Raw genomic sequence first — 8,151 nt, 5'->3', positions numbered from 1 at the left:
TCATAACATTTTGAAATCAAAACACACAAAAAAACCCAAAAAAAACCCTAGAAATAATATCTTACCCGTGAGCCACGAATGAAAACGTTCACGAAGACCACGATGCCGGCTGGAGTAATGTCGGGGGAGATGTGTGGAAGCCGGTCTTGGTGGAGATGTGTAGTGGTGGTAAAGGTGGGTTTCAATGGAGATTTTCGGTTTTTTTTTTAGAGAATATGTCAAAGAAGACGAAGATTTTTAAACTGCTATGAGATATATTCGAACTTAGTCATTTAAAAAAAAGGCCTGGCGTCGCTCGCTTTTTGAGCGACGCCACGCCATGTGTCTTTGGCGTCGCTCAGAAATCAAGAGACGCCACACGCCACGTGGCCTAGCGTCGCTCAAAAAGCGAGCGACGCTAGGTGTCGTGGGGCGTCGCTTGCTTTTCGAGCGACTCCAGTCAACGTGGCTTGATCTCATTGAACGAACTTTATTTTACTCTTTTCCACGTCAACCGAGCCTCAAAAAATTATTTTATGTGTCGCTTTAAAATGTACCCAACGCAAATATATCAACTTCTAATAGGTATTTTGTAGTAGTGAGTCATCACTCCTTGGGAATCTAGTCCACCAAGCTCACCTCGGAGACCACAACAATGAGGAGGTCTTCATCACCATCCCCGATATTGGCATTTTTCTTCTTCTTCTTTTGTGACTTTCCACAATCAGCAACATGATGACTTTCTTTATTACAATTAAGGCATTTACCAATGAACTTTGGTTGATACTTCTTCTTGAACGTCTCTCCCCTTGGCCCAAGTTTGTTAGCGGATTTCTTCCCCTTCGAGTTCTCGCCATGTTCATTGACGTTGGCCTTCTCCAAGATGGTCTCGAACCTCTTGTCGGAGCCACAGTTGTCCTCTTCAAGTCGGAGATGATCAACCAAGTCATCAAAACTCATCTAATTTCGCTTGTTCTTGAGATATTTCTTAACTCTTTCCACCCCATATGTAATTTTTCGATGACCGAGACAACTTGGAATGACTCACTAGTAGTCATGCCTTTAACATGAATTTTGTGGATGATAAGTTAAAATTCAAGTTGAAATAAAAATTTGGCAATCCTTCGTATGAGCTTTTTTTTCACTTTGTTTGTTCTATAAAACAAATTAGGCTACTTTAAATCTCCAACGACTATTCTGAATTTCGCGGTACAAGTAGAATCCCTAAAGAAATATTTTGGGGTTATCTAGTATATATTAGAGATCCTCAAATTTTTTTAAATTGGAAGTGGCTTTGTGATTAAAAAGTTAAGAATTTGAACTGGTTGTGGGCTCACTAGGACAAAAAGGACTTTGGGATGTGGACATCTAGTGCGAATTTTCTGTACGCAAATGCACGTAGTCGCAAAAGTAGTATATCGTAAGAACGAGCCAATCTCACGAAGACTAAGCTTAATCGTTAACTAAATTAACTACTGACGAATTGAACCCAATAGAATAGAGAAGATGATTATGACTAATTCGAATAATTAAAATAAACAAAGAAATTAAAGTGTGGTTTTTATGGTAATGAGAAGGCAAGAGCTATGGTTTCACAAATAAAGTTTGGATTCACGGAAATAACATTCAATGTATACACTCCTACTTTACTAATCACGCTCATGCTAATAGTATCGTTAAATCTCTCTCGAGCATCTAACAACCTAAACCTATGCCTAAATTTTATCTCTCGATCTCAACTCTTAAAAACACAGTGAGCATTAAACACAAGAACGCCCACACGACTACGTAACAACCTAGGTATCTCTATTCATTAGGAATGTATTACAGTAAATCATTTCAAGCGCACAATCAACCTAATATTTCTCAAGCATCAAGTCAATTCTAATATCATGAACGTGGTAGCTAATCACAAAAACTAAAAAAAAGACTAAGATGTGTTTTATGAGACTATATATCATTTATATAGGTTTCTAACTTACTTTCGGAGTGATCCGAGTCTTTAAAACTAAATCCGATGGTTCAAAACGATTATAAAATTGTTAATTCGGATTTCCTAGACGAAGCTCTGTGTAGCGCACCTGCGTGGCGCACTGAGAGTTGTGCGCAGCACGCACTGAAACTCGCAGGCACTGTGCGGACGTACAAAGTCTTCTATCGAGAAGGGCACACTCCATGCAGCGCATAGAGGCCCTGAACTTTATTTCTTCATTTTTTGTGCTCCGTTTTCACTCGTTTCGACTCCCGGTTTCTTTGTTTAATCTAAAAAATGAGTAGCTCCTATACTTATTTGAACCTGTTAATCATTACACACACGCACAAAAACCATAAGAAAACACACGAGAACACACCGTAATCCAAGTCCAAAATTAGTAATCATCGCGTATGTAATGCTCATATGAAATACCCCTAACCCCAAACTGTTGCTTGTCCTCAAGTGATAAAAAGTACCTAAACACACATAAAAAGCTATCTATATTAATATGATAAAACTTGGTGCTTGAAATACCTCGACTGATTAATGCTTGCCTCAACTACAAATCTATATTTTTACATTGACATGGAAATTCATCATATTAAACTTTAAGTCAACTATCAAATGTAAAAGAAATCATACAAGTTTGTGTTACCTAAACCTTTATACAATGTTTTTCCATCTTGCGAACTCTCAAATACCAAGTCTAGCAACCTTTCCAACCGCCTTCAAAAGAACACCTAACATCGAATTTATAAGGATTTCGATTCAACACATATAGCCCATTTTTTTTCTCTCAATCTCCACTAATGTACACACATCATTTCTAGTTGATCCATAGGTCTTTATGGTTTGTAACGTTTAGGCTAGGGTCATGGGAAGGTAAGGAAAAATTATCGGCTCATAATTAACATAGCAAGGATCGCAAATAAAATCTCATAAAAGCACTCTCTCACAAACACACTCAATCCCATTCTAGTGCTCATGAAAACCAATACAACAACTCACACATCTTCAAAAGAATCACTTCTCACTTCTCTTTTCAACTCACACAAATTTACTCCAAGTCCTAAATATTCGTCTAAACTCCGTAGATAAAATCGAAACAAATTAACATAATATACATGATGCTAAAGGTCACATTCCTATGAACTTCACACTATTTTATGAACAAATATGTAAAATAAATAAAGAAAAACTGAAAAAAAAATATGGTGTTTAATGATTTTTCACAACTTTTTCTCACGGACTTGGAGGACCACTAAATTATTAGGAATATTGCCCACTGAAGATAGTTATTGAATATAATAGAAATTTTACTTTATTAGTATTATTGATTAGTGGGTTGTTTTCTAGTTAGAATAAATAACGACTATCATCCATAGACTCCGTATTAAACTGAATCATGATGGACATCTAAGTTTGGGCGTTGAGCTAAAATATGGTTGGTGATTGATCCATGTCTTGATAGCTGGATCTAAAGTCACATATGTGAAACACAAGTGAAAGGTTGACCACTTGGGGTAGAATTCTACACATTTGGTATGTGTACAACCGAGACAGACTTTGGTTGTTGATATTTCGTTTAAGCACCAATATGACACACTACCCGGGGTCGCTATGATGGTCACAATGAGAATTGATCTAAATCTTGAAGTGATCATGGACTTCTAGGTTGTATTACTGGGTTCTTTGACTCATTCGTTAATGGCTACTTGAAGATGTCTAAATACTTATGTCTTGAAAATTTAGGATATGATCTGAGTGGAAAGTGAATCATAAATACAGAATCCACCCTTCCTGAAGGAAGATCAATGTTCACTCACCTAAGGGTTGATTCTAGAACCGATTGATTGCACGCATTTTCATAATAAGAACGTACGAAAAAAAAATCTTTCACTGGGGATGCAACGATACTTAGGGCTCATATATATCAAGAAAGGTATAACAGAATAATTGACATTTCTTGATACAAGTTGAACCATGAGGATTAAGCTTATAACCCTAATATATCAATGGATGCTCATAACATCGAGTATAATATAATTATAGTAACAAGAAGAGTGTAATCTCGACTTATCTTGTGGTGTGATGCCGAGATTAATGAATCGAATGAATAAGATAAAATAGAGGTTTCGTCTAATTATTCGGATTCATTGGAGCTTTAGTACTAGGTCCATAGTCCCTAAGATGGCTTCGATAAAGATGGATAGAGATACTTGTACTAATTAGGTAATTGATTACACACAAACTACTGCTACTTTGTTGCAATATCTTTCGCATTTGTAATAAAGTAATTTTAGAATAAATTATTAATTGTTAAGTAACTGCGAAATATCACTTAGATTTAAATGGGCTTATAAAATAATAATTTAAATCAGCCCATGAGGACCAATAAGACTTATGGTAGGCGTGTACATAGAGGTACATCAGCCTTGAATTTGTTTGATCAAAGCCCAATAGGATTATGGCTTTTCTCAAATTGCAAATAAATATTATATATTAAATATGGTCCAATTCGGTGAGTATGTAATATAGTAATTATTTATGAGAGTGCCGTTGAGATATTATCTACTACTCTATTAATAGAATAGTATATCTTATTGTGAGAAACAAAATATATTAATTATTGTATTTATTGAGAGTATCATGGAGATATTCCTACTATTTTATTTATAGAATAGTATTTGTTATTATGAGAAATAAATAATGAATTAATTATGTTATTTATTGAGAATATCATGGAGATATTCTATATTAATCAATTACTTGATTAATATATTCTAATGTAAGAAGTAAATAAATATCAGATATGATTTGGATATAAAGTATCTAGAAGGTATTTGATTTATTCAATTCATAGAATAAATATCTCATATTAATTAGAATAAGAGCAAAGAAAATTAGGAAAATGCATATTCTATTTGGGATAAGCTTGAAAGCTATAAATAAGGGGCTTATGCTAAAGGCAAAAATCGCCATTCAAGCCTTATTCCACTCTTGGAATTTCAGCAGCCCCTTCCCCTAGGTGTGGACGTTCTTCATCTCTCCGGGAGTTGGGAAATTCGTTCATACCAGTTCCCAAAGAAAGAAAGAATTATTCAATACTTTGCTGGAATAATTGGCGAGTGAAGAGTTGGCACACATTGGTCTCTGTCCTTTCGGAGATTACATCTTGGAAGACTCTGATATAGACCAAGCGACGAGCAATCGAGGAATCTGAGTTCATGGAGAACTGAAGATCCAAAGATAAAGAAGCCGCTGAGGAATCCAAGAGCTTGGAGATTCAAATATCTAAAGAGCGAGGAGCTACCGAGAGCAAAAGATCACTAGAAGGCTAACACAAGAAGCAAGGAAATCCAAAAGCTAAGAGCGTAGAAGATCTGTATAAGATCGGCTCCTCCTAGTAATATTGGCACACGTCGGAGAAGAACTTCATATGTTTATGGAAGTTGAACTCGGGTGGTATGAGACTGCCCGCGAGGTAGTAGATGTAGTCGGCATACCACGGCGGCTTCATCACTTGCACGACAATCACTTTCTCGATCGAAAATTTTCATCAATAGGCGTACTTTGATTAGGGACGTGCGTGAGGTCTTCAAGGCGGGAGATATGATCGGTTACCAGATTCTCCATTCCTTTTTTGCCTCTTATCTTAAGGTCGAACTCTTAGAGAATAAGCACCCACCGGATGAGGCGTGGCTTCATGTTTTTCATTGTCATCAACTACTTAATGGCTGCGTGGTCGGTGTAGATGATAACTTTGTTGCCGATGAAATAGGGCTGGAATTTGTCAAAGGCAAACACTTAGAGAAGTAGCTCATTCTCAATGGTGGCGTAATTGACTTGGGCTTTGTTGAGAGTTCGGCTCGCATAGTATATATTGTGGAATGCCTTATCTCGCCACTGCCCGAGTACTGCACTGACTGCGAAGTCGCTCGCGTCCATCATGATCTCGAACGGTGATTCCTAGTCGAGGGAGACTATTATCAGTGTCGTGCTCAGCTTGTCTTTCAGTGTGTTGAATGCTTCTTCGCAGTCTTTGGTGAAGTCGAACTTCACCTCTTTCTAGAGGAGGTCGCATAGGGGCTTCGTGATCTTCGAAAAGTTTTTGATGAATCGTCGGTAGAAGACCGCATGCCCCAGGAAACTCCTCACGCCTTTAACCGAGATCGATTGTCGTAACTTCTTGATCATCACGATCTTCGCTCGGTATACCTCTAGGCCCTGTGATGATACTCGATAGCCCAACATGATCTATTTCTTCACCATGAAGTGACACTTCTCCATATTGGATTTGTCTCCACACACCTAGCTAATACTTTGAACAAATTCTCGAGAAACACATTGTAAGTAGAACAAAAAACAGAGAACCCGTCAATGAATACCTTTATTTTGCACATTGTGCACCTGATCACGTCGAAGAAGATGGCCATCATGCACCACTGGAAGATCGCCAATTCGTTGAACAGACCGAACATAATTTTCTGGAACGCGAAGGTATCGTACGGGCACGTTAAGGTGGTGCTCTCCTGGTCCTAAGGGGCGATGGCAATCTGATTGTATGTAGAAAAGTTATCGAGGAAGCAGTACACGTGCAGGCTTCACTTCTCAAATGTCTAACTTTTGGAAGATGAACAGCAGCATAAGGTTTATGCTTGCTTCCAGGTTTCATAGTGCCTTCTCAAAGTAAGAGTCCACAATCGCGCACGGAACAATGAAGCTTCTCGGATATTTCAATTTATATGGGAGCTTTTTGATGGATTATCACACTACACTCCTTAGAGAGAAAAATAGTGCTACAATCCTCGATTTTGCGCTTGTGCATGAGGATGTCATTCAATAACTTTGGATAGCTTGATATTTGCTCGATGACGTCGACGAACGGGATGTTGATGTGGAGCTGCTTAAACACCTCTAGAAACTTCTTGAATTGCTTGTCGAGCTTCGCGTTCTTAAGTTGCTGCAGGAATAGCACTTTGACCAGTGTGATCATGGGCGGTGGTGGTGGAGCTCTTAGGGGCTGTTGTTGTTGATGCTCCGCCCGTGACTTTTTCCTTTCCCTTGTCGGAGTTATCGACCACTAACCATCTTGGAAGGGTGATCGAGTTACACTGGTCTATGGGATTGAACTTGGTATTGCTCGGGATGGTGCCTTAAGGTCGCGTGTTGAGAACATTTGCGATTTTCCATACTTGAGTCTCGAGGCTTCGAATCTATGTCGATTGACTCTGGAAGGTGACTCGAACTTTGTTGATGAAGATGGCGAGAATATCTTCAACATTGGCTTTCAGGGCTGATTGATTTGATTGTTGTTGTTGCTCAAAGTGTTGTTGTTTTTGTTGGAAGCCATGTGGTAGTCTTTGTTGCAAGAGCCCATGTTGTTGTTGTTATGGTGGCGGCGTCTTTCATGCAAAGTTGGAGTGATTGTTCCCTGATCCGGTGTAGTAGTTGTTAGAGTTTTGGAACTTGGGCCGGTTATAATTCTCCACGAAGTTTGCATTCTCGGCTTGACCGTCATTCGTGTGATGGCGTTCGTCAGTAAGGTGACTGCAGTTACACCAAAAGCATGGATCCAGTGTTACGTGGATTGCATAAATGGTTTCTTGCACTTCATTCATCTACTTCTGGAAAGTCATCACCTCAACTTCAAAGACGGTGGTCGTGGCATTCGCGATAGTGGGGTTTGGCTTCAAAATTCTTCTCTCAAGTGGACATTGGTCATTGAAGCGCGCTAACTTCTTCAGAAGAGCATGAAACTCGGTCGGCGTCTTAGTCAACACCATTTCTCATGCGGCGGTGTTGACTAACGTCTTTGTGTATAAGAGAAGTCCATAGTAGAATGTCTGGAGCCGAATGGGTAGAGTGATCCTATGGTGTGAGCATTTTCTCAGCGTCTCTTTAAATCGTGCCCACGCCTCATGTAGTGATTCTCCATCCCATTTACTGAAATTGTGGATACTGTTTCGTAAGCGAGCAGTTTTCTGGAAAGAAAAGAACTTCGTGAAGAACGCGTTGCAGAGATCGTCCCACGTCGCGATAGAGTCTGGGGGAAATTTTATCTCTCGATCTCCACTCCTAAAAACACGGCAAACATTAAACACAAGAACGCACACATGACTTCGTAACAGCCTAGCTATCTCTGGTCATTAGGAATGTATTACGGTAAATTAATTCAAGCGCATAATCAATCAAAT

Source organism: Urtica dioica, chromosome 3 (assembly GCF_054948205.1).
Source record: "Urtica dioica subsp. dioica isolate 48M chromosome 3, U.dioica_male_clone48M_v1_H2, whole genome shotgun sequence".
Lineage (NCBI taxonomy): Eukaryota > Viridiplantae > Streptophyta > Magnoliopsida > Rosales > Urticaceae > Urtica > Urtica dioica.
Note: the sequence above shows the minus strand (reverse complement) of the source record.